The sequence below is a fragment of the Macaca thibetana genome, chromosome 20, assembly GCF_024542745.1.
Source record: "Macaca thibetana thibetana isolate TM-01 chromosome 20, ASM2454274v1, whole genome shotgun sequence".
Classification (NCBI taxonomy): Eukaryota; Metazoa; Chordata; class Mammalia; order Primates; family Cercopithecidae; genus Macaca; species Macaca thibetana.
In genome coordinates, this window is record NC_065597.1 from 49,500,411 (window position 1) to 49,527,998 (window position 27,588).

The 27,588-nt window shown below is 49.8% G+C and overlaps 1 protein-coding gene and 1 non-coding gene across 4 annotated transcripts in view; one reads left to right on the top strand and one right to left on the bottom strand.

The window, feature by feature from the left end:
• GSG1L (GSG1 like) overlaps nt 1–27,588 on the top strand; it is a 272,422-nt gene that overhangs the window by 188,796 nt on the left and 56,038 nt on the right. The window lies entirely within an intron of this gene.
• On the bottom strand, nt 12,628–12,734 carry LOC126945187 (U6 spliceosomal RNA). Its single transcript, XR_007722353.1, has one exon. It is a non-coding gene; the product is annotated as a U6 spliceosomal RNA (small nuclear RNA).

Consider the following 27,588-nt stretch of genomic DNA (forward strand, 5'->3'; position numbering starts at 1 on the left):
CGTTGGCATGCTCATGATGTGGGCTCAGTCATAGGCCAAGCAGGATTATCAGGCAACAGTAGGCAAGTGGTTGCCAAAATGAACTGCTTGATACATGACCAAATGTGTTGTCAAACTGGGTGATTATCAGAGTGTCCACAGTGGAGCTGAACAATCCAGTACCCCAGGAATGGCAGAGGTCTTATTTTGAGTTTCTCCAAAGCAGACCCTAAGATGAAGATTCAGGTGCAAGCAGTTTCTTTAGGAGGTGATCTTAGCAAGTATGGTGGGAGAGTGGAGAAGGATTCCAGGAAGGGAGGAAAGACATTAAAGGGAGTATTGATGAGTAGGTAACCACTGTGGGCCACTGGGGCTCAGTCCCTCATGGAGGCTGAGTAGAACACATCCCCAAACTGCTCACTCAAGGGGTGAGAAAGCAGTGATATTTACTCACCAGTTTCCATTCACCATTAGTTTAGGGTCACTCCTGAGACATTAACTCCCCATAATCTCCAGCCTTCTCCACGGAAGAAAGCAAGTCTTTGAGGGAAGAAATCACCAACATGCATGGGAACTGCCTAACCAAAGCCACAGGGGACGCCTGGCATGGGCCAAGGAGATATGGATGGAGGCAAGACAATGTCTGCCACAGAAAGTCAAGTCAAGACAAGGGAGGGATTCTGACACCAGCTTGTCTATGGTGACGCAGTTCTGATGCCATCTTCCCAGAGGCAACATTGCACTCCACAGGTTTAATGCATGGTCCTCAGCAAGACTGCTCCCACTTCAGATGCCAGCTGCAAGTTCAGGAGTCCCCAGGCCATTATCACTTCTGACCAACTGGCTACAAATACAAGCCTTCGATAATTCACTAGAATGATTCATGGAATTCAGAAGACACTCTACTTAAGGTGACAGCTGTATTATAAAGCATACAGATCAAGACCAGACAAAGGAAGAAACACATAGGGCAAGGTCGATGAGGGTCTCAATGCAGAGCTCCCGTGCTGTCTCTTTGTGGAATCAGAACACATCACCCTCCAACACATCATGTGTTCACCATCCAGGAAGCTTGCCTGTTAGCTGGGCATGGTGGCACACACCTGCTTGGGAGGCTGAGGCAGGAGGATTGTTTGAGCCTGGGAGGTTGAGGAGGCTGCAGTGAGCCATGATTGCATCACTGCAATCCAGCCTTAGTGATAAAGTCCCTGTCCAAAAACAAACAACAACAACAACAACAACAACAAAAAAAAACAGGCTGTCCTGTGCTTCAGTGTCCAGAGTTTTTATTGGGATTTTATGACATAGGCACGATTGATGGAATCATTGGCCATGTAGATGTGTAGATGATCTCAATCTCCAGTCCCCTCTCCTCCTTGAGGTCAGGCTGGCTCAAAGCCCCAGCCCTCTAATTGCAAGGCTGATCTTTTTAGTGACCCCTCTGCAGCCCCCATTTTGAGTCATCTCATCTCACTAGCATCAAATCTGATGTGATTCAAGGGCCTCATGAATAACAAAGACATTTCTATTACAAACTTCCAAGACTTTAGAGTGTCCCTCCCAGGAAGCAGGAACAAGGGCTAGTCAAATTCTTTATTATACAACAAGGGTCCTGGGTGGGGAGACAGGAGCACATATCTGCAGCTGAGCTGTCACCTGCTCCCCTCTCCCAGCTATGTTTGGTTTGGGGCAACTAGAGCCATTGATACATTGAGGGAGAGGCCTGGGAAGTCTTCCCTGTATGGGGACTAATGCCTTAAGCATTTGCAATAGGGCTGGGCCTGCTTAACTTGGCCCTCTATGGGGAATCCCTGTATGTTTTAGATGCTACAGATTTCACCCCTCTGTTGCCACCAATTTCACCCCTCCTTTCCCTGAGGTAGTGAACCAAGCTGAGTCTCTCCAAACTCAGTCCTTTAAAGCTAAGGTGGCCAGTGCTGTTCTTCCCTGAGCCCAGGTGTGCAAGCAACACTTCAGCTATTTCATTTCTGGATAGGACCTTAATTTTAATTCTAAGCCCCCATCCCCCTGGGCTGGTAGAAGATTTATCTTCAGAATTTTTCCATGTTTTCTCCCTACCGCCTTTGCCTGGGGCTGTGCCACCATTTTTAGCTCTAATTGCAACATCTGGCAAAGAGGGGGTGGGGTTTGATCTTTGTTGTTATCATCTTCATCATACAGGTCACAGTGCCCAGTCTGAAACCCTTGGGTCTAAAGGTGTTCCAGAATTCAGAACGTTTTAGATTTTGGAAGGTAATGTAAGACATAGACTATCCATTCCCTCACACCCCACCAGCAGCTGGGGCAGAACCCTATAATCAAATCCATTCATATTTCTGCTGTAAAACACATACGCAGGCTGGGGGTGATAAATAAAGATAGTAAATAGCTTCACATCCATCCGGGTCAGACTTATGTTCCGAAGAAGTTTAGGCCAAGTCAAGTATTGTGACCAGATGAGTTGTGAAAAAATATTGGATTTTAGAACTTCTGGGAATTTGAAATCACAAACAAAAATCTTAACACCAATAGCTCACATTTACTGAGCACCTACTGTGTGCTGAGACATGACCTCTGTCCAGCGCTATTGTCCCTGGAACGGAGTCCCTTGTGCAGACCCCAAAGAGGGTTCTTGGATCTCATGCAAGAAAGAATTCAGGATGAGTCCATAAAGTTAAAACAACCTTATTAGGAAAGTAAAGGGATAAAGAATGGCTACTCCACAGGCAGAGCAGCAGCATGGGCTGCTCAATTAAGGATACTTAACATCATTTCCTGATTATATGCCAACCAAGGGGTGGATGATTCATGAGTTTTCTGGGAAAGGGGTGGGCAATTCCCGGAACTGAGGGCTCCTCCCTCTTTTAGACCATACATGGTAACTTCCTGATGTTGCCATGGCATCTATAACCTGTCATGGTGCTGGTGGGAGTGCCTCTTAGCATGCTAATGAATTACCATTAGCATATAATGAGCACTGAGGACAACCAGAGGTCGTTTTTGTCGCCATCTTGGTTTTCGTGGGTTTTCGCTGGCTTCTTTACTGCAACCTGTTTTATCAGCAAGGTCTTTATGACCTGTATCTTCTGCTGACCTCCTATCTCATCCTGTGACTTAGACTGCTTAACCTCCTGGGCATGCAGTCCAGTAGGTCTCAGCCTCATTTTACCCAGCCCCTCGTTAAGATGGAGTCACTCTGGTTCAAATGCCTCTGACACTACAATGGTAGGTGCTCTTATTGTGCCCGTTTTATAGTTGAGAATACTGAGGCACAGGCTTAGTAAGTAGTGATTTTGGCTTCAGGGCTCATGTGCTTTGCTGTTAGACTGGTCCATGTAGGCTACTGCTGGCCATCCATGTCCATACGGCCCCTTCTGGTCCCCAGGGGCTCTTTACTGCTAGGGCTGGACATGAGATGGGAGAATGAGGCTGGTAACTTCAGTACGCATGGTCTCCTCACTCTAGACTGGGAGTCTCACATCTAATGCCCAGAGCGACCATGGAGGTGATTTAAATGAGTACAGCTGCCCAGATATAATACATCAGGGAATACGGCAGCAGAGGTGAACTTGAGAGCTCATATGCATGGCATTCGAGGAAGGCCAAAATCTGTTTTCTTAACTCCTGATTTTTAATTCAAAAAATTTTAGACAGCTTTATTGAGGTATCATTTACATATCATGCTTAAAGCATATCATTCAATGATTTTTAGTAACCATCAGCATAGCTTAATTTTAAAATATTTTCATCACCCCAAAAAGAAACCCCATGCCACTAGCAGTCACTCCTCATTTTCCACCAATCTTCCCAGCCCTGGGCAACCACTGCTTTATTTTCTATTCCATCAATGTGCCTATTCTAGACATTTTCTATAAATGGATTTATAGAAGATAGGATCTTTTACGACTGGCTTCTTTCATTTACTTCACACGCTTTCAAGGTTCATCTGTGTTGTAGCTCGTATCAGTACTTTGTTAGTTTTATGGCTAAATAATATTCCATTGTATGGATTGACCACATTTTCTTTTCTTTGTTTTCTTTTTCAGACAGGGTCTACTTCTGTCACCCAGGCTGGAGCACACTGGCACAATCATGGCTCACTGTAGCCTTAGCCTTCCCGGGCGCAGGTGATCCTCCCACCTCAGCCTCCTGAGTAACTGGGACCACGGGTGCCACCACACCTGGCTAATGTTTGTATTTTTTGTAGAGACGGGGTTTCATCATGTTGCTTGGGCTGGGCTTGAACTCCTGGGCTCACGCTATCTGCCTGCCTCAGCCTCCTAAAGTGCTTGGATTACAGGCGTGAGCCACTGTGCCCGGCTCCAAATTAATTTCTTTATTTGTCTGTGCCCAATTCTCCGTTCTGCTGTTGGGGGCTGGCCTGTGCATTGTGGGGTGTCCAGCAGCATCCTTGGCCTCCATCTGCTACAAGTCAGTAGCACCCCCTCCCCAAGTCACGACAACTTGGAGTTTTCATGGGGGAATGTTCAGGGATGGTGACTCTGGGACTGGCTGGAGACGGAATCAGCAAGACTGCTGGGTTGGGGTTGGGAAAGGGGAAAGTGAGGTCAGGTCTTGGCTGGACTCGGATGCCAGGCTAGGAAGTGTGGGGGTGCAATGACAAACCACCGACGACTTTAAGTGAAGGAATGACAAGGTCAGGGTGAGTCTCACAATGACTTGCTGGGGTACAGGAAGGGCTGGTAGGGCCGGTACAGACTGGGGAGCCTGGCTAGGAGGTGACTGCAGGTGTCTGGCCACAAGGAGATGGTGGCAGAGGGAATGCAGGACTGTGGATGGGCACTAGGGAAGCAGAACTGGTAGGACTTGATGATCCACAAACTGGAGGGCAAGGGTGGGCGTCATGGAGGATGCAGATGCCAGGCTGCGACCATGATGGGGAAACAGGGAGTCATCCCATGAGGGCAAGAACATTGAAGGAGGACAGCGGTGCATTCTGGGCATGTGAGGTTTGAGGCAGGACCTCCTATAGGAAATACTCCATCATCACATCTCAGTCTGTGCAGGCTAGGAGGGCGGGGCAAGGAAGAGAGGAGAGTGGAGGGCCCCTGATAAGGTAAGAGATGGAGCAGGAGATGGAAGGCAGAGGAAGATGATGAATGGGCCCTGGGACGGAGGGAGACACACACTTAAGGAGAGAGAGAAAAGAACAGAGAGAGAGATGGATGGCAACAGAGAGAGAGAGAGAGAGAGAGAGATGGATGGAGACAGAGATGGAGGGAGACAGAGAAGGAGAGAGAGAGGGATGGAGAGAGATAGAGGGAGAAAGAGACAGATGGAGGGAGACAGAGAAGAAGAGAAAGAGATGGAGGGAGACAGAGAGAGAGAGATGGAGACAGAGACAGAGATGGAGAGAGAAATGGAAGGAGATAGAGACAGAGAAGGAAAGAGAGGGTGGGAGACAAAGAGAAAGAAGGAGAGAGAGATGGAGAGACACAGAGACAGAGAGAGAGGAGAGAGAGATGGGAGGAGACAGAAACAGAGAGAGAGAGATAGAGAGAGACAGAGAGAGAAGGAGAGAGACATGGAGAGAGACAGAGACAGAGAGAGATGGAGAGAGACAGACAGAGATGGATGGAGAAATGGAGAGAGACAGAGACAGAGAGAGATGGAGAGAGACAGAGAGAGATGGAGAGAGACAGAGAGAGATAGAGAGAGACAGAGAGAGAAGGAGAGAGACATGGAGAGAGACAGAGACAGAGAGAGATGGAGAGAGACAGACAGAGATGGATGGAGAAATGGAGGGAGACAGAGAGAGATGGAGAGAGAGATAGAAGGAGACAGAGACAGAGAGAGAGGAGAGAGAAATGGAGGGAGACAGAGTCAGAGAAGGAGAGAGAGATGGAGGGAAACAGGGAGAAGGAGAGAGAGATGGAGGAAGACAAAGAGAAGAGGAGACAGAGATGGAGGGAGGCAGAGAGGAGAGAGAGATGGAGAGAGAGACAGAGAGAGAGAAGGAGAGAGACATGGAGAGAGACAGAGAGAGAGATGGACAGAGACAGAGAGATGGAGAGAGAAATGGAGGGAGACAGAGAGAGAGAGATGGAGAGAGACAGAGAGATGGAGAGAGAAATGGAGGGAGACAGAGAGAGATGGAGAGAGACAGAGAGATGGAGAGAGAAATGGAGGGAGACAGAGAGAGATGGAGAGACAGATGGAGGGAGAGAGGAGAGAGATAGAAGGAGACAGAGAGGAGAGAGAAATGGAGGGAGACAGAGTCAGAGAAGGAGAGAGAGATGGAGGGAAACAGGGAGAAGGAGAGAGAGATGGAGGAAGACAAAGAGAAGAGGAGACAGAGATGGAGGGAGACAGAGAGAGATGGAGAGAGAGATGGAGACAGAGACAGAGAGAAGGAGAGGGAGTGAGGGAGACACAGAGAGAGGAGAGAGATGAAGGGAGACAGAGAGGAGACAGATGGATGGAAACAGAGGCAGAGAGAGAGAAGGAGAGAGAGAGAGAGAGGGAGGGAGACAGAGAGAAGCAGAGAGAGATGAAGGGAGGAAGAAGGAAGTGAGAGACAAAGGAGGAACAAGAGAGACACAGGGAGCAAACAGCAGCAAATGGGCTCACGTTTACTGAGCACCTGCTGTATACCAGCCCATCATCAAAGTGTTAATCCTGTGAGAGGGAAGGCCACTGACTCTCCTCAAAACCCCTCTGCAATCCCCAGAGCCTTGAAGGTCCTCCTTCTTCTGTTCTCTCCACCTCCATAGCTGGCACTCACCTGTAGCCTTTTTCTTACCTGTCCAAGGAAGGTCCTAGAAGATCAGAGGAGAGCTGAGCCCATCCTCAGTGAGGAGCCCCATCAATGCAGGAGACCCCCAGCTCTGGGAGGATGGGAGGCCCCGAGCCCTGCTCCCACCTGCTGGCTGCCACACTCACATCTTCTTTCCTCCTTCCTCCCCTCCTCCCCCTGCCTCTTAGTGAACATGTGCTGGTCTTCCAAGCCCATCTCCAAGCTCACCTCCTCTTGGAAGCCTTTCCCCAATCCAGGGAACACAGACCTTTTATCTCCTTCAGGCCTTTCTCAGAGGCTGAAACTCAGATGCTTTGAGTGGCCTGGGAGGGAATGTGGATGAGTGAGCAAGTTGCGGATATCGCAGGAGCTATGGTAGAGGGCAGCAGACGGGCAGACGACGGCACCGCTGAGGGCTTGGCAGCCGCAGGCCCTCATGAAACGGCCCAGCTCCGGCCCAACTCCAGCTGAGGGTTGTCGAGGAGAAATGTGGACCCAGTGTTGCCAGAGTTTCTGATTTTTTACAAGAGAAGCCAAAACTCCCATATTTTAATGGAAATCCTCCAAGTTTTTAAAATGTTGGCCCCAAAATACCATCTTTTTTTTTTTTTTTTTTTTTTTTTTTTTTACAGCTCTTGCCAACATCTGCAGGTTCGATTCAGCCCGTGGGCTGCCAGTTTTAGATGGTAGCTGGACCTATTTCTATTTTAGCATTTGTAATAATTGATTTCACGTCACTGTTTATGTCACTCTCCTCATTAGCCTTGGAGGAATGGCCTTGCCATATTTACGGCCATATCCCCTGTGGCTGGCCCCACGCTTTGCATACAGAGGATGCTTAATAAATGTTAGTCAAATGAATGAGTTGGAGTGTTAGACGCATATCAGTGGCCTGCAGAAGGGTCTGAAGATTCTAGAAGGGGATCATGACCTGTCGGCTGGGGAGGGAACAGTCAGTGGGTCTTCTGGAGGTGAGACAGACGGGGCAGGCCCCTGTCATTTTCCCCTGCCCGGCTGGTCATTCGTGATTTAATTCCGCCACATCCTTTGCATGTTGCTAGAAGCCTGGGCTGGGGGAGTCTGCAGGCCATCAAGCCTTTCATACAAATGAGCCTGGCCCCAGGCACAGGGCCAAGTAGAAATTGGGCTTTGGGGAGGTGGGCAGAGGTAAGAATTTTAATAAGTTCAATAAAAATTGGAAGTAAAACCTACGCTGGAGGAACTGCTGGTTCCTGGCAGTTTTAAGGGACTTAGTGGAGTGGGTGCAGCAAGGGATGCTGGGAATTTCTGGGCCTGGTCTCGGGAGAAACGCAAGGAGGTTGGGACAGGACTGCGAGGCCTAGGCTCCGACTCAGCCGGAAGGCTGACCTCTGAGGGGCGTGGCTAAGAAGTGGCCGGCCTCAGGGGGCGTGGCCTCAGAGGAAGCCGAATGGATGGGCGGGGCCGCCGGAGATCCTGAGGGTGGGTGCGCTGCAGGTACCCTCCTCCTGTTGGCCGGTAGAGGGCAGCACAGGCATAAGATCCAGTCCCCCAGGGAGTGGGTTGGGTGGGGAACCCAGCAGGGAAACTGAGGCCAAAACCCTGTGGAGGGGAAAGGCTGAGCTCCTGGAGTCTCTGACACAGTGAGCAAGGGCTCAGTGGGGAGAGTCCAACTCCAGTCTGTCCAGCGACTGGAAGTAGCCAGGCTCTGAGGACCACCTGCCACAGCTCAGGGGGCAGCACTCACTGATCTGCTTGTACCTGAGCCATAGAGGTGGGAGCTCGGCCCACGCTCTGCCTCCCAGTGGTTCCCACCTCTTTGTCAATGTGCCAGGCCCTTTACTCAGGTGTCTCATCCCCATTTTGGAGGTGAGGAGAAGGAGGCCCAGAGAGGTTAACTAACATGCCTGAGGTCACACAGCATGAGTGGGAGAGCTGGGACGAGAGCCATGCAGTGCCTGCCTGTGTAATCACTGCGTCACCTGCTGTGCTCTGAACTGAACTTGTGCATTGATCTGGGTGGGCGTCTATTCCTGCCCCTCCTCCTAGAGCATGAGCCTTAGGGCAGGACTTGGTTTATCTGGGTGATCCCTGTATCCCTAGTACCACAGACACCAAGTTGGCCTCTGTAAATACTTGTTGAAGGAATGAGTGTTACAGAAACTGTGGCAGGAAAGGATTGGAAGACACATTTGAATCTTTCTGTCCCTTCAAATAGGCACTCTCTCCTCTGCCCCTGGGCCAGGGTGGGCCACTGGTGGAGAATGCAGGGGGGTTGGCGTGAGCTGCATTCATCAGCCTGAACCCTCTAATAAATGCTCCATTGTAGGTCTAGAAAAGTGAAAGTGAGGGCCGGGTTCGGTGGTTCATGCTTGTAATACCAGCACTTTGGGAGGCCAAGGCGGGAGGATCACCTGAAGTCAGGAGTTCGACACCAGCCTGGCCAACATGGTGAAACCCTGATTCTACTAAAAATACATAAATTATCCTGGCGTGGTGGCACAAGTCTGTAGTCCCAGCTACTTGGAAGGCTGAGGCAGGAAAATGACTTGAACCTGGTGGGGCGGAGGTTGAAGTGAGCCAAGATCGCACCACTGCACTCCAGCCTAGGTGACTGAGCAAGACTCTGTCTCGAAAAAATAAAAAAAGAAAACCAAAAATGAGAGCCTGCATTTGGGTAGGGGTGGAGGGCAGATTGCTCAGGAGTGGATCCTGGCCTCAACACCAGGTGTGTGGCTTTGGCCAAATTCTCCCTTTTCCTTGAGCCTCAGTTCTTTACCCCTTCTCCAAAGCGGGATAATAGACCACTGTGGGATTGTGGAGATTGAAGAAGTGAGCACATATAAAGTGCCTAGCACAGTGCTTGGTACATGGTTGGCTCTGAGGATGATGACTGTAACAGAATTGGTAATATCGTGGCAGCTCTGAGACTTTCATGGTATTTAAGTATGTAATGATTTGGTATTACAGTGACACGGTAGGTAGTTCATGTAATGGGAGAGGGGGTGTGGACAAGGTCAGTTACAGAAAGGGAAGGATGCATCTGTATGTGAGAGGACAGAGAGAGAGAAGCAGAGAGATATACAGGACATGCAGAGATATACAGAGAGGCAGAGAGATACACAGGGAAAAACAGAGGTGGAAATTGAAAGAGACACAGGAAGGCAGAACTAGACAGAGCGACACCCAGAGAGAAACAGAAACTAAGAGTGTATTTGGCCCAGTGCGGTGGCTCACACCTGTAATCCCAGTACTTTGGGAGGCCGAGGTGGGAGGATCAGTTGAGCTCAGGAGTTTGAGACCAGCCTGGGCAACATAGTGAGACCCCATCTCTAAAAACATAAAATAAAAAATTAGCCGGGCATAGTGGTGTGCACCTGTGGTCATAGCTGCTCAAGAGGCTGAGACAGGAGTATCACTTGGGAAGTTTGAGGCTGCAGTGAGTCGTGGTTGCACCACTGCACTCCGGCCTGGGTGACAGAACAAGATTCTGTCTCAAAAAGAGAAAAGAAAAGAACAAAAGTGCATTTACTGCCAGTGATTAGGGCACAAACACTATATATATATATACACACACACACACACACACACATATACACACACACACACATACACACACACACATACACACGCAGAGAGAGAGAGAAAGAGGCGTCCCTGTCCTGTGGTTGACATTTATCCAGTGCGGCCACTTCCACCTCCACTCCCTACCAGGTGACAGTTGTTTGAATCCCCCAGGGGCTGAGAAGGCCTGTAGGGCTCCCAGCTGGGATTGGATCTCAGGTGATGCTGGGGCAGGGGACATTCCCCAAGGTGACCAGGAGAGTATCAAGCCAAAGGAACCTGGGGGTGATTCTTAGTCAATCCAGGAAAACACACTCCAAGGTCCAGGTCAGGAGTTGGGCGACAGAGGGCCAGAAGCCTGGTAGACCTAGAGCACAGTGGGACTGAGGTTGGAGGAAGTAAGGGATGTCCCAGGAGATGGCTGGATTGGAGCCCAGTGTGGCCAGGAACCCAGAGTGTGGGAGTGAGTTGGACTGGCTCACAGAAGAATGCTCGGAGCTGGTGCCATCTTGGTCTCAGACACCAGACATCACAGCTGATCCCAAGTCTAAGGGGACCTCACAGAACAAACCTGTCTCCCAAACCAAACCCTGAGCCTTGTGGCAGGGACCGTATTCTGTTCATCTCTGTGTTTCTGGAGCCCAGTAGGACTCAGTGGGAGCCTCTGTGAATGTTTTCAGATGAAGGCATTGCTGGGGAGAGTTGTGGTGCTGGAGGTGGCCCCCACACATGGGCTGGGCTCCTTCCTGCAGGTCAGAATGCAGCCAGCAGGGAGGGCCCTGGACCCGGAGAGCAGGGTTTCATCCTCAGCTTTGTAGGCTGATGTCCTGAGCTTTCCTGAGAGTTCACACGAGGGCTTTGCAATCCCCACTTTGCTGCATCAAAGCCTGTTGGGTCTCATGTCTGGATTCTGGTTGTCTCATGTCCAAGGAGTGGAAACTTGTTCAATCTGAGGCAAAACCTTGTTTTTCTAAAGGTCATTCTGTAATTTCATCTCTCAATATTTCTCTTGGTGGCACCAGGTGGGCACAGGGGAGAGCAGCCACCTTTGAGAAGATTAAGTCCAGTTGATGACTTTGGTTTCTGGGGATTTTGCTGAGAACTGCAGGGATGTGGCTTTCTTAGGAGAGAGGCAGTGAAGGGCTGTGTTGAGCCCAGTCTCTGACTGTCTCCATGTCATCTCCATGTCATAGTGTTCGTAGTGGATTTCTATGCTTTTTGCCTTGATAGCATCCTCTCTTCCTTCTTCATCTTAGAACACAATGATTTTCCTTTGGAAACCATCTCTTTTCCACTGTCATGCCATGTTTACTGCACCACATCTCACTGCAGAGGTGGCCCCAGCCTGGCCAATCAAAGCATTCCATCTCCTTGCCCACAATGATTGGTTCAGGGATGGGCATGTGATACAAATCAAAGCAAAGAGATTCAGTTCTAGGATGTTTGTTGCAACTGCTGGAACACCAGAATGCTCTTTTTAATGATGAGAAGATGTAAGCTGAGAGCTGATGGATTCAACATATGGAGGGAATGTGCCAGAGAATGAGGCCAACAGACAGTGGTGCTTGAGAGAGGAAGCATGTGACCTCATCATATGAACACCTGGATCATGCTCTGTATAATGTCAAATGATCCATACACCTTTCCATTACATGAATTAATTTATTTCCTCCATTTAAAAACCCAGTGTAAACTATATAGTCACCACTTGTGACTATGAGTCCTATCACAGCTGGGATAGGCTTAGCCACAAAGTACTATGGGTCTTCAATGAGGGTAGGTAGGAGGAGCAGAGCCAGGGCCACAGGAACTCCTTGGGCTGTTGGATCTCTTTCTCCTGTCCCAATATAAGGAGCTTGGGCTCTCTTTTGGCTGTCGTCTCTAAATATGACAGTTCCCTGAGCTGAGTCAGGCCTTTGGGCCTGGGACCCCCTGTTGCCAAGCCCAACTGTACCTCTGGGATATCAGTGGCACATTTAGTAAGTGCTGGAGTTGGCAGAAGTAAATTCAAATTACAATAAATGTAACTGGGTTAAATTCATCAGTTAAAAATTAGAACTCTTGGGTTGTAGAAATAAAAACAGCAAGATCCAACTGTACCAGAAGCACATTTGAAAAGACATAGAAAGGTGAAAGAGAGAAGAATGAGAAAAGATATACCTGAAAAAAATGAACCAAATAAAGTTGGGTTAACAGTTTTGTTCTCTGATTCAATAGAAGTTTTTTTCTTGTAAAAATACATAGAAAGGTGGAAGAGAGAAGAATGGGAAAAGATATACCTGAAGAAAAGGAACCAAATAAAGCTGGGTTAATGGTTTTGTTCTCTGATTCAATAGAATTTTTTTCTTGTAAAAATAGAACACTTCACAAATTTGCATGTCAACCTTCCATAAGGGTCATGCTGATCTTCCCTGTATCATCCCAATTTTAATGTATATGCTGTTGAAATGAGCACTGAGTATAATTTAAGACCAAAAATTATAAGGGAGCAAATAAGGAAATTATAGGTGGGTAAAAAGAATAACAAAACAAGAAAAAAATATATCCGTCATAAGCAAGTATTTTCCTAACAACAAAAACTTTGTAACAAGCAATAACTGGCAGAACCTCAGGAAGAAACAGATAAATCAGCAATGATAGAGACTTTTTAACATACACACACATCTCAGAAACTAATGGAGAAACAGACAAAAAAGGTGAGCTGAGCTACTGAACAATACAATGAATAAGTTTGAATTATTAACTATATATAGAACTCTATTTCTTCTCACCAAACACTAGGGAATATATGCTTATTTCAAGCACACACATATAGAACATAAAATATGTTGGAGTCAGGAATTGGACTCAGCTTGCTCTGTTTCCAAAGCTCTATATTATTCTGCATCATGTGTGTGACTGCATGTATGGGGAACGTAGGTGTTGGTAAAGAGAAACTGGCTGCAGCCAGGCTGGGGTTCAAGGTTTGGGAGACTAGTGTCAGGAAGGGTAGTTAGGTGTCAAGACCAAACGCATGGCCTGGTTTGGGCCATGGGCGTGGCTCCCCCAGTAGACCCAGGAGGGAACCAGCCAGTCCCAGAGCCATTTTGCCTGCCCTGGTCAGGCCTGGCCCAGAGCCCACTTCTGTGTGTTTGCCAAATGTGTGACAATATTGCCATGGCCTTAGCAACTTAAAACAACACACATTTCTTAGCTCACAGTTCTGTGGATCAGCAGTCCTGGCCTGGCTTAAGTGGGTGCTCTGCACTAGGCTGCAGTCAGGGTGTTGGCCAGAGCTGAGTTCCCCTTTAGAACCCATCTAAGGGAAAGATCTGTTTGAAGATCACCTGGTTGTTCGGAGATTTCGGCTCCTTTTGGTTTCTTTCAGGGCTTCAGTTTCTTGCTGGCTGTTGGCTGGAGACCACCCTTAGCTCAAGGAGGTCACCTTCAGTTCCTTGCCTTGTGGACCTCCAATGTGGCTACTTACTTCATTAAGTCATCAAGAGGGACAGCTTCCTTGCAAGAGAAGTGTCACAATCTTATGTAACATAGTCACGTACATCCTGTTACCACTGCCATATGCTATTGATTATTGCAATTAAGGGGAAAGAATTACACCAGGGCATGGCATCACCTTAGAGTGAAGTTGTCCTCATTCTTCATAACCTTAATAAACGGTAGCTTGGCAGGCTTGGCAGACGGTGCCCTGTTACTAGAAAGCTGAATGGTGTGCAACCCGTTCACTTGGGTTGGGTCGCGTCTGAGAGAGTCAAGACCACTCGGCCATTGGCTTCTCTTGGCTTGAGGGTCTCTGGCTCATCAGAGTGGCTGAGTCTGTCTTGGCATTTCTGAAGCCCAGGGAATATGGCCTCCAAATTGCCACAGTCACCCTTGCGGAAGGGACTGGAATCTGAGGCCTGAGATAGTAACAGATAACGAGACGTGGGTGTCTGGGGGAAGAATGGCTCAAGCAGTGGAAATAGTGTGTGCAAAGGCCCTGAGGCAGGAATATGCTATGGGGTATGCAAGGGACAAGAAGGAGACCAGAGAGGGAAAGAGGGGCAGGAAGTGAGGTCAGGGATGGAGACACAGATTTCCATGGCCATGGCTCAATCTATCAGTGCACTACTGGTAGAAGTTTAGGGTGTTTCCAATCCTCTGCTATAGTGAATACCCTCGTCCATAAATTTTGCCCACACTTGCAAATATGTCTGAGGGTAAATTCCTAGAGGTGGAATTGCAGGGTCAAAAGGAAAGTGCATTTCAGTTTGGACAGCCATTGCCAAATTCACCCTCCTTCCCTCCCAGACCTGACACTCCCACTGGCCCTTTCTCTTTTTTTTAATTTTTAATTTTTTTTTTTGAAATGGAGTCTCACTGTCACCCAGGCTGTAGCACACCGGCATGATCTCAACTCACTGCAACCTCCGTCTCCTGGATTCAAGTGATTCTCGTGCCTCAGCCTCCTGAGTAGCTGGGATTACAGGTGCACGCCACCACACCTGGCTAATTTTTGTATTATTATTATTATTTTTTAAATAGAGACGGGGTTTCACCATTTTGGCCAGGCTGGTCTCGAACTCCTGACCTCAGGTGATCCGCCTGCCTCAGCCTCCCAGAGTGCTGGGATTACAGACGTAAGCCACCACGCCCAGCCTCCCACTGGCCCTTTCTGAGGGTCTTCCATGCCTGTGACTTCCTTGGTCCCTGCCTAGGCTGGCGTCCTGTCCTGGTTTCACACAGAAGAGCTGCTCTTGTCTCCCTGGACTCCCAGTCCCTCCCTGCAGAAGGCTGTTCGGTGCTGCAGATGGCTGGGGAGTCTAAGAGCCCCTAAGAGGATACTTTCTCTTGATGGAAATTCTCCACATTGGGAAAATTCTCCCCACCAACTGTCTTTTCCATGTGCTTTCCCCAGGATCAGAAACTCCCCAATGGCTATTCTGAGACAATGTGTGAGTTCGCATTTACCCACAATTTGTCTCTGGGAAGGTGGAGGCCTGGCAGACTCTGCCAGAGGACAGAGAGCAGAGAACACCTTGTCTGGAATGGGGAGCAGCTGTCCCCTAGTTACTGCCCATGTGATATTGCAGGGGATGGAAAGGCTGGGGGCTTCCGGACCTGCTGAGGTAGAGGCTATGTGAGAGTCAATCAGCATTTACTGAGCACCTGCCATGTGGCTCCTGTACCTCTTCCTGCCCGACCAGGCCTGGTTCAGGAACAGGGCAGGGCTGAGCTTGTGTGAGCCTGTGACCTGGGGTCTCTGTGGTTTCACACCTGAGCCTGGTCAGGGCAGGCAGGTGCAGACTTGGGGAGCCTCAGCCCCGGCTGCCCACCCAGAGCCTCCTTAGAGCCACCCCTTCCTCTGGAGCCTCCCCCTCTCTTGCCTCTGTTCCTCGGCAGCTTGCAAAACCAGCTAAGCCTTAATCTCTGATGGTTGAAGGGGTCTCCTAGTCCTAAACCCAGCTCTGAGCTGGAGGTAGCCCCTGCTGGAAGCACCTCCCAGAGTCACAGGCCTTCCTCAGAAGACAGGCAGGATGGCTGGGTGTGGCAGCTCATGTCTGTAATACCAGCACTTTGGGAGGCAGAGCTGGGAGAAATGCTTGAGGCCAAGAGTTCCGGATAAGCCTGGCCAACACAGCAAGACCCTGTTTCTGCGCAAAAATGAAAAAAATTAGCTGGGCATGGTGGTGCACACCTGTGGTCTCAGCCATTCGGGAAGCTGAGATGGGAGGATCACTTGAGCCCAGGAGTTTGAGGCTACAGTGAGCTATGATTGTGCCACTGCACTCCAGCCTGGGTGACAGAGTGAGATTCTAACTCTCAAAATAAAAACAGTAAATAAAATAAATAAAGACGGATAGAAAACCAGCTGCTGCTCAAGGAATGTAACAGGTGAGAACTGATGATCTTTAGCAGGGACTCCAGGGCCAGTGGGAGCAAAGACAGTGATGCCTGGGCCAGGCAGTGAGATGCATGAGATACCCTGGGCTGCCAGGGCTCTGCCCTCTCTGCCCCTAGATTTGCCTGACCCTGGGCAATCTCACAGCTGCTTACCCTGGTGGAGCTCTTAGCACCCGCCGGAGGGTGGACTGGGGCATGGTGCTGAGACCCCCCTCCATGCTTCTGCATGACCTTGCTTCAGCTTCGTCCGCCTGTCACTGTGGCCATATATGGCCTGGGTCCCAATCTTGAAGGCTTTGCATCTTGGATCCTGTCCCAGAACAGAGGTGGGCCTCGCAGAGCCAGACGCTTCCTTGGAAGGTGTCGCGGCCCCTCTATGAGCGCCCCCTAGAGCCAGAAGTCAGGAGAAGACCAAGGGCCTGCAGAGAGGTGGAGCCAGCAGGCACTTCCAAATGGGATAAGGCTGACGGTGTCACTCCTACCCCTCCCACAGCTCAAGACCATCTTGGGGCTCCTCATAGCAACAGTCCCACCTCTCATCCCCCTCCTAACCTCCTCACTCCTTCCCTACCCTGGGTCTGAAACTGTGAACTCACTTGGTTTCTTCCTGCCTCACCATTCTCTTCATCTGGGGCTCTCTCCCTCCAGAACCTTCACAGTTTTCATGTCTCAGCTTAAATGTCATCTTCTCAGGGAGGCCCACCCTGACTTCTGTGGCTAAACTAACTGACTCACTCATTACCTTCCATATCCCCTTCTTTGCCTTCATAGCATTTATTAGACTACGAATTTTAAAAGGTATTTTTATTGATTTGTTTTTGTAGAGATGGGGTCTCACTATGTTGCCCAGGCTGGGTTTGAATTCCTGGCCTCAAGCGATCCTCCTGCCTTGGCCTCCCAAATTGCTGGGATTACAGGCATGAGACACGGTGCCTGGCTAAACTCTGAATTTTTAAATGTGTACATTTATTTCCCATCTTCCTTCATAAGACTACCAGCTCCTTGAGGGCGGGGACCTTTTTGTCTTATATACTCTTTTATTTCCTGAACCGTGAAGACAGCCTGTCATCCAGAAAGTGCTTAATAAACAATTTGCTGAATGAATGAATGAGTGGAAGAGACTGTGATGGAATGGTAAAACACCTGGCCTTGGAGTTGGGCAGACCTGGACTCAAATACACCCCTTTCTTGCTGTGTTACCCTGGGTGAGTTGATTTACCTCTCTGAGCTTTACACTCTCATTTGTCAAGTGGGATGTAATGAAACCCAGCCTTCCTGGGTTAAGGCAAGGATTACACAGGACAAGGGATGGTCCAGTGCTTTACAAACTGTAAAGTGCCTGGGGTAAAGAGAGGCTGTCAATTTTGGCTCTCTGGACATTTGTCAAGGTGGCCGCTCATCCTCTCATTTTCTTAGTGCACAGGCAGCTTTCTTAGTTCCTGGCCAGTGAAACTAATTGGATGGAATCCCAGTGTCGCTGCAGGGAAGCGTGGAAGCTCAGACCACTTAAAACTTAACTGGCCAGAAGAGTTGGATTTGCATTTCAGCGAATGAGACCAGAGGGATGGAAGGTAGTGCTGGGAGGAATGTTCTCGAGGTGGCTTGCAAAGGGCTCAGTTCTATGCTGAGGTACAAAGACTGAGCTGGCTGGCGGGGGGTGAACTGGGGCCTGACACTGCAGGCATAGACCGGTCACAGGCGTCTCTGCCGATCAGGGCCCTCCGAGAGCAAAACAGGAGAGGGGGAGGCCCACCATGGAGTCGTGAATACAGTGACTATTCCTGCTTGTCACTTGGGGAGATTTAACTAGATGTCTTGGAGAGTGGGTAGGGAGAGAGAGGCAGACACAGAACAGTGGCAGACAGACAGCAAGAGACAAAAACAAGAGAGATGGAGAGAAAGAAGACGGGAGGGGGAGTCCACCCAGTGTCTCCCATGAGCGCAAACCACAGAAGGAAATTAAGACAGGCTTCCCCGGGATGCTGCACACTCCCCATTGATCTCAGAGAACCCCTTGCCTTTCGTTTTCTTGTAGAGACGGGGTTTCCCGATGTTGCCCAGGCTGGTCTTGAACCCCTGGCGTCAAGTGATCCTCCTGCCTCAGCCTCCCAAAACGCTGGGATTACAGGAGTGAACCATTGCACCTGGCCCCGCACACCTTCCTTCTTTCCTTCCTTCCTTCCTTCCTTCCTTCCTTCCTTCCTTCCTTCCTTCCTTCCTTCCTTCCTTCCTACCTTCCTTCCTTCCTCTTTCTTCCTTCTTTCTTTCTTTTTTTTTTTTTTGAGATGGAGTCTTGCTCTGTTGCCTAGGCTGGAGTGCAGTGGCGTGATCTTGGCTCACCGCAACCACCCCTCCTGGGTTCAAGAGATTCTCTTGCCTTAGCCTCCCAAGTAGCTGGGACTACAGGCGCCCACCACCATGCCCAGCTAATTTTTGTATTTTTTAGTAGAGACGGGGTTTCACCATGTTGCGCAGGGTGGTCTCAAACTCATGGCCTCAAATGATCTGCCTGCCTTGGCCTCCCAAAGTGCTGGGATTATAGGCATCAGCCACTGCTCCTGTCCACCCCTATGCCTTTCATCATGCAAGCATCTTGCCTCAAACAGTGTGCTTCTAGTATTCAGGGACCTTTATCCTTCCACATGGGCCCCCAAAGTTGAGCCAATCCCTTCCTCTGGTGCCCAAGCAAAGAGAGACCAATCTGTTGCCAGGCTGGAAGAAAGCTGGGCTTGAACTTCCAAGAGAACGGGTGTGTGCACCTATGTGGCACCTCCCTGGGGGATTCCCAGGCCTGTCAGGGACACTTTAGAGCCCACCCCCATGTTCTGATGGGAGCCTCCGCCCCACTCCTCATCCAACTCCGCATCTCTTCTGCTTCATCTGTCTGCATTCTCCCCCTGCAACCGTGCCACATCCACATGCCACAGGTGCGATGTTCACTTCGCATTTTCTCTAAATCACTCACTGTTTTCACAACCTAAATTCATTCAGAAAGGAACCTTCAGATCACCACCGGAAATGAAAAGCCAGTATCACTTGCAATAAATACAAAAGAACTGTCAAAAAGAAATTACCATTGTAAAAATGTTCGTGAGGAGATGGGAGCGATGGCTCACGCCTGTAATCCCAGCACTTTGAGAGGCTGAGGTGGGATCACTTGAGCTGAGGAGTTTGAGACCATCCTGGGCAACATAGGGAGATCCTGTCTCTGCAAAAAACCAAAAATATGAGCTGGGCATGGGGGCGAGCACCTGTGGTCCCAGCTACTCAGGAGGCTGAGGTGGGAGGCTCGCTTGAGTCCAAGAGTTGAAGGCTGCAGTAAGCGACTATCGTACCACTACACTCTAGACTGGGTGATAGAGCAAGGCCCTTTCTGAATAATAAAATAAAATAGAAACAAAAACATTCATGAAAAATCTAAAACAGTGGATTCAATGGGGGATTATTTTGTCCCCCACATCCCTGCCCTCCCCACCACAAGGATATTTGGCCAATGTTTGCAGACATTTCTGGTGTTTATGACTGGGAGTACGTGGGGATGGGGGGTGCATATTCCTGGCATCCAGTAGGCCAAGGCCAGGGATGGTGCTAAGCATCCACTAACACCCAGGACAGCCCTGACATCAAAGCCTTCTTTGTCCCCAAATGTCAGTAGTGCTGAGGTTTAGAAATCCTGCTCTAAAATGAGCTTAAGCATCCCAGAGGGGTGAGCCCCACACTTTGGGCAGCTGTGACCTAGTTAATTCCTCCTTCTCCTTCAGGCTCTGCTGAAACATTCTGCCTCAGGGAAGCCTTCCCTGAGCCCCAGAACAGAGGACCCAGCTGTAGGCTCCGGCTCCAGGGGCCCTGTACCTCCCGAGTCCTGACTCATGGCCCTCGAGGGTGATTTCTTGCTAGTATCTGCCTTTTCCACTGGAGCAGAGGGTCGCAGTGGGTAGGGGCCATGTCTGTTCCACTGGTCTCTTTTTTTTTTTTTGAGACTGAGTCTCGTTCTGTCACCCAGGCTGGAGTATAGTGGCACACTCTTGGCTCACTGCAACCTCTCTTTCCTGAGTTCAAGCAATTCTCCTGCCTCAGGTTCCCGAGTAGCTGGGACCACAGGCACCCGCTACCACACCCGGCTAATATTTGTATTTTAGTAGAGATGGGGTTTCACCATGTTTTCCAGGTTGGTCTCGAACTCCTGACCTCAGGTGATCCATGTGCCTCTGCCTCCCAAAGTGCTGGGATTACCGGCTTGTACCACTGTGCCCGGCCCCATTGGTCTTTTTCTGCAGCCCTCAGCACAGTGTCAGGCTTGTAGCAGATACTCAATAGCTCCATGCGGAATGAATGAATGAAGGTTGGACCAAAAAGAGATGTGGACTCTACTCCTGGACTCACCACAGCTCGCCGGGCCCTTAACCTCTCCTCAGCCCACTTTCATTCTCACCTGTGAAATGCACACCTAATGGGCCTGTTGTGGGGATCAAAGGAGAACGGGCATGAAAGTCCTCAGCAGGGGACAAGCCACGGCATCCACCAGGGGAGGATCCCTTACAGAGGCGGGGTCATTCCCTCATTCATCAGTTCCGCCATCACCATCGAGCACCCTGGATGCCGGTTGTCCCAGGGTAATTTTTTTTTTTTTTAAAGTTGAGTTCTTGCTCTGTCGCCCAGGCTGGAATGCAGTGGTGTGATCATAGCTCATTGCAGCCTTGAACTCCTGGACTCAAGCATGTGAATTTCTGGGGTAGAAATGTAGAAGGTAGAGATGAGATGGGCAGGATTGTAACTTAGGGGTGTGTACATCCAAGGGTGCCTTTCCCCTTTCTCCTGGATCTCATTCCCATCCAGTCACAAGCCCGAGATCTTTCTCCTTGTCCTCTCTCCATCATCCTCCAGGTGAGAGGCCCATTCTCATCTTGGGGGACCTGTGAGAGTACAAGGCCACCAAAATGGAGCTTAGTCCACGTGAAGAGGCATGTGGGGTGTCCAGGACACAAGTGGACACAGATGAACACAGGTGGACACAGGTGGGCATCAGGAGATACAGGTGACACAGGGACACAGGTGGACATCACTCTTTGAACAGCCCTCGAGGATGTGCTGGCTGTGTCCATGAGCACACGGCCCAACTCGCAAGGTGTCCGCTGTCCACTCAGACTGGGAAAGGACCCTTTGTGGGTGCCAACTTCACCTCCCTGTGGCTCCCGGGGGATGTAATGGAAAGGGCTTGAAGTGGAGGCTGGGGGCCTTTTAGGGAAGCCCTGCTCATATCTACATAGTGACTCTCATTCCTTCTGAGGACCAACCATCCCCCACTCCTCCTCTTCTTCCCCCTCCTCCTCTCTGCTTTCCTTCTCCTTTTCCTCTCCCTTCTGTCCCCCTTATCCTCCCCCTCCTCCTCCCCTTTTGCCTTCTACTCCCCCTCCCCATTCCCCGACCTTTACCATCCTCCCCCCTCTTCTCCCCTTTCCCTCCTCCTCCTCCTCCCCTGCGTCTCACTCCCCTCCAGGCAAGCAACTTTAGCTGATTTCCAGGTGGAAGGAGAAGAGAAACTGTCTCTGCTTGATTGCGTATTCTTCTTAACCTTTTTCTTGGAACACCTGGATGTAGGCTTTTGAAATCTTGAAAACCAAATCGGGCTCCTGTTCTCTCAGTCTTCTGGGACAGCTGTGCCCTGAGGTCATGGGTGTTTTCTATTTAGTTACCTAAATGCTGGCAGCCTGTCATTAATGTCCATTAATGTCAGAAATCATCCCACCACCAGTTTGTCCTGGGTTACCCTGGACCCACTAGGTCCTGGAGCCATGGCCTCTGGGCTCACTCTGAACCCCACCTGGGGGATCTGAGCCTATTCACTGCCACCGGGCTGGATGGGGGCAGCTGAGCTGAACAAGGCTGGTGGAAGTTCAGTAAACCCATTACTCGAAATTGGAAGGTCTCCATGAAGTGCCACCTCCGATTTGGGCCACTTCACTTTAAAAGGCAGAATTCCAACCAGAGTGATGCTAATGACTCCGGTGAATCTAAAAGGGGACCTTTGGAGAAAGGGCAGATGAATTGGAATGATCTGTGCAGACAAGACAAGGTTGGGGGGCACCTCGGTAACTGCTGACCCCCCAAAATGCTCCTCTCAAGAAGATACCAACCAGCTCCCCCGCTCCCCCGGTCCTCAGAGGGCAAAGCAAGAAATTAGCTTAAATTGGAGCTGGAAAGATTTAGGTTATGTGTAAGGAGGAACTTTTTAAACCCTGAAATATGCTACCAAGAGAGGCTTCGGGTTCTCAAGAGAGTGTCTAAAAATAGCTTATCCTTTAAAAATAGGTCTGGGCAAGTTTTAAACGTCAGCTCCGCTTCTCAGGGGTGGCCTTATGTGCAGGTGAACCTGGCCACGTGGGCTCCCCCAGGGCAGAGGGCACAGGGAAAAGCCAGGCTTTGGTCTCCGTTGTGACCAACATCAGCATATTTTAGATATGTTCAGATAAGGGATTTATTTTCTCCTCTGCCCCCAGTGGATTGGTGTCATGAAACACCAGTCTTTAGTTTCTCAACGTTTTTTTTTTTTTTTCCGTGGGAGACTGTTCTGGGGCTGATATTAATTGGGTCAGTTCCAACAGCTTCACCCAGTTGCTCCCAGTTTCCCCCAGTCCCTTGCCATTCCTGAGCCAGGGTTCTTCAGTGCCTGACGGTTTGCTGGGAAGTGAGCGGTCTCAGCGGTACCCAGTGCCCCGGGGCTTCCTGCCTCCAGCATCTCAGCGCCCTGGCAAGTCTGGCCCATCCTCATCCTCGCCTGCCCTGTGGGGAGGACTGCAGCTGCTCCTCCCAGGCTCCCTGTCTCCTGCTCCTCTTGCCCCCCCCCCCACCCTTCTCAGGCCACAGCCATACTCGCCTCCTCCACCCAACCACTTTGCTCTGAAAGTTGCAATTCCTGCCCCGGGCCCTCAGGATAAAGTCCAAACTGCCTCAGATGGCTTAAAATTTCCCATGGAATGTCCTTGTTTACCCTGCAGCAGCATCTCTCACCTCCCACGTGCCCCACCTAACCGCCTGTGACAGCCACACCAAACCACTTTGCCTGTGGGTTTCTCCTGGTGTGGGTTCCCCTGCCCGCTCAACCCTCCTCCTCCTCCCTCTGACCCTTCCACTCTCAACTCCTATACCGCCTTCTCTGGGGGCCTCTTCTGACCGCCCCACCCCACAGACCCCTGGACTTCCCCTCTTGACTGCCCTGATACCCAGAGGTGCCCAGTGTGTGTGTGTCTGCCTCTCCCATCCCATGGGAGCACTGGGAGAACAGGCCGCTTGACCCCTGTAGAAAAGCCTGAAGCACAGCATGTGCCTGATATTTGCTCAGTGACCAGCTGAAGGTCAGGGGTTTCCCTTTGCAGCTCTCCTGCCCCATCTCTCTGGTTCCAGCCCCCTCCAGGTCCCCACCAACCCCTCTGCGTCTCAAGTCCTGGACATGACACGCATGCCCAGCATCTACAAGAATATTTATTTAAACATGAGTGCTCACCGCGTGTTCTCAGTAATAACTTAGCATCTTTAATAATAAACTCTATTATAAATCAATTAATCAGCTACCTCCCTGGTATCTCAATTAAATGGAGCGTGGCATTCGCATAAAGCATCCAAACCCTGCCAAAGGGAACCAGGCCAGAGGCAGGAGGGATCCTGGAATTGGGATTGTCACCGCTGCTCTATGTCCTCACCCAGGGGTAGCTCCAGGTGGGAGACTGTCCCCTTGTGGGGGGGTCACGTGGGCTCTGGTCCACCCCCACCTCAAGGGAGGCCCAGGAACCTGCCATCCCTCTCCCCAGTGTTCAAGCGAAAGATAATTTGGGGCATCTCGGGTTGGCATTCCTGTGTGTCCTCTGGACTCAAGAGGCCCTGACAGGTGTCACCAGGCCAACTTGTCTCTCCCTACCTGAATCCCACAGCCACGCTGCCTGGGCTCACTTTAAATTCATGAACACGGATCTCACACGACAAGCAACACTGCCCCGAGAGCTGCATGCACTTCCGCAGCATGTTTGTGCTTCCCCACTCTCAGAAAAGACTGTTTCACATGCTCTCCTCGCTGCTCCTCAACCCCCACTTCCCCAGTCGGCCGCCTCGCTCTCAGCTGGTGACCTTGTCTCTCGCTTGCTGGAGAGGAGGGGGGTTAATCTGCTCAAGAACTCAGATCCAGCCAGGCACAGGGGCTCCTGCCTGGATCCCGGCACTTTAGGAGACAGGCAGGAGGATCTCTTGAGGCCAGGAGTTCAAGACCAGCCTGGACAACATAATGAAACCCTGTCTCTACAAAAATAAAAATGTCAGCCAGGCGTGGCAGCACTTGCCTATAGTCCCAGCTACTCAGGAGGCTGGGCCAGGAGGATCATTTGAGCCCAGCAGGTTGAGGCTTCAGTGAGCTCTGATGGTGCCACTACACTCCAGCCTGGGCAACAGAGTGAGAGCCTGTCTTAAAAACCAAAAAACAAACCAGCAAAACTTGGGTCTCACTCAGACGCTGTCCTCCTGCTCCCTTGGGTAACGCATCCCAATTCCCATCGAAAGCCAGTTCCAATGTTTTCTAGAACCTCCTCACAACTTCTGGCTGTCTCTGGACCTTGCTTCCACAATCGCCCTTTCACTCCCCTGCTCTGTCCGTCTCTCCCTCTCTGCCTGATCATTCTGCATGGGCATGGAGACATTCTCTATCTCCCATTATTAAAACGCCTTCCCGGACAGGCACGGTGGCTCATGCCTGTAATTCTAGAGCTTTGGGAGGCCGAGTCTGGAGTGTTGCTTGAGGCCAGGAGTTTGAGACCAGCCTGGGCAACATGGCGGGACACTGTCTGTACACACACACACACACACACACACACACACACAACATAGATGTATTACATGTATATGATTTTAAATAAACAAGTAAAATGCCTTCCTGAGCCCCAGGACCTCCCCACCTATCACCCCATTTTCCCACTTCCCCAGGCAGCATTATGCTTTGAAAGCTTTGTCTATCATTTACCCTCCTCCTCTTCTAAACCTCTTGCAGTTGACAACTCACCACTGGTTTTATCCCTCAGCCCTCCTTGGCCACTCCGCCTCAGCTATCTTTGCTGGTCCTTCCTACTCTGCTTAAGATCAGATGTTGGCTTTATCCTGGGAGCCTTCTCTCTCCTCTTCCTACAGTCTCTCTCCAGGTGACCTCTTCTAGGCACACTGTGTTATTTATCATTCACATGTGATTCACGCATTTAAGTCTTCGGTTCTGACTACTTCCTGAATAGCAGACCTGGCCCTTTACCTGTATGCTTGCTACCCCTGCTTAGATAGAGACTAGGCATTTCAAGGTCGGGCACGGTGGCTCACACCTGCAATCCCAGCGCTTTGGCACCGAGGTGGGCAGATCACCTGAGGTCAGGAGTTCAAGACCAGCCTGACTAACATGATGAAACCCCGTCTGTACTAAAAATACAAAACTTAGCCGGGTATAGTGGCGGGCGCCTGTAATCCCAGCTATTCAGAAGGCTGAGGCAAGAGCCTCATACAGCCTAGTGGGCCTATATAGTGAGTCTCAGGTGTATATTCTTCATTCATTCATTCGAGAAACTTCTGTGGAGCTTATTTTGTGCCCAGTGCTGTTCTAAGTGCTTTATAAATATAAGCCACTGAATCCTCATACCAGTCTATGAGGTAGGTACTATTATTATCCCCATATGACAGGTGAGGAAACTGAGGCCCAGAAAGTCAACCTACCCAGTGTTACAAAGCTGATAAGTGACTGTATTAGTCAGTTCTCACATTGCTATAAAGAACTACCTGAGACTGGGTAACTTGTAAAGAAAAGAGGTTTAATTGGCTCATGGTTCTGCGGGCTGTACAGGAAGCATGGCTTGGGAGGCCTCAGGAAACTTATAATCACGGCAGAGGGTGAAGGGGAAGCAGGCGTGTCTTACACAACTGGAGAAGGAGGAAGAGAGTGAAGGAGGAGGTGCTACATACTTTTAAACAACCAGATATCTCATGAGAACTCACTCGCTATCATGAGAACAGCAAGAGGGAAATCTGCCCCCATGATCCAGTCACCTCCCACCAGGCCCCTCCTCCAACACTGTGGATTACAATTCGACGGGAGATTTGGGTGGGGACACAGATCCACACCATTATCAGTGACAGAGCTGGAAGCTGGGCTCTCTCTTTCACTTTCCTGGATCTGCTTTCCTCTGGGCTCACCTTGTGATGCGCTTGACGTTGTCTCTTAATTCTCAGCCCCCCTGGACTCGACACTCCTGGACTTAACAGAATTCAGCTTCCTCATTTTGGACTAGCCAAGGGCAGGGCTAGGAGTCATGACAGCTCTTCCTGCTCTAAGTTCTGGGGAGCACCACACCCAGCCCAGCTCTGGCCCCCTGGCCAACATCCCCCCATTTCCAGTGTTCTCCAAGGTTTCCTTGGGGCCTGGAGGAAGCATACCCACCTGACCACACCGGTTGGGAATTCCATTTATAGTTTCAGGAGTTGGGAGATTCCAGAAACCACAAGGAGAGATTTACAGCTGTGGGTTTCCTGGTGTGAGTCCAAGCCAGGAAGTAATCACGGCAGCAGGAAAGCCTCATTCATTTAGTCTCCTCTAATTCAGGAGGTGCAGTAACTCACCAAAAAGTCACTTTTTAATTCAGATGAGTTGGAAATTATGCCTTCTGATGAGGATTTGTAGGACAGATGCTGGGGGTGGACCTTGCTTTACAGAATTAACATGCTTTTGAAAACATAGGCAAGGGTCAGATTTTTGAAGCAGAATCTTTAAAATGCAATCAGAGAGTTCCACCAAGGTATCTTTACGTGAACTGTAATTTTTACTTATTGAATTTCCTTAAAGCATGGTCTTTCATATTTGGGGATAAATAGAATTTAATTTAGGAATCAATGCTTTTCTAAACTAATAGTTCAGAAAATTAATTATTTTGCCAATAGGCTAAGTCCAGCTTCTGGGTGGGAGATTTTGTATTAAAATACTGTTGTGCTCCTACTATCCTGGCATAAGGAGTGGTCCTTCTCATGAATATTCCAGCCCTCAGAAAAGGAACTGGCAGAAGACTAAGAAAGGGGTCAACACCCTTCTGAGTGGAAACAGCTTCAATTCCAGAAAGACTCAGTACTGGGCAGTAATAAAGAGGAAAGACTTGTCCCTTCAGAAAACAGATTGTATTGTAAAGTTACAGTGATTAAAACAGTGTGGTACTGATGCAGGAACACAGAGAAAGATCAGTGGGACAGAATGACAAGTTAGGAAGTGCACTCGTGTATTTGTGGAACTTGGAATATGGTATAAAAGTGTCCCTTAAAATCAGCAGAGGAAAGACAAAAATTAGCCGGGTGTGGTGGTGCGTGCTTGTAGTCCCAGCTACTTAGGAAGCTGAGGTGGGAGGATCACCTGAGCCTGGGAGGTGGAG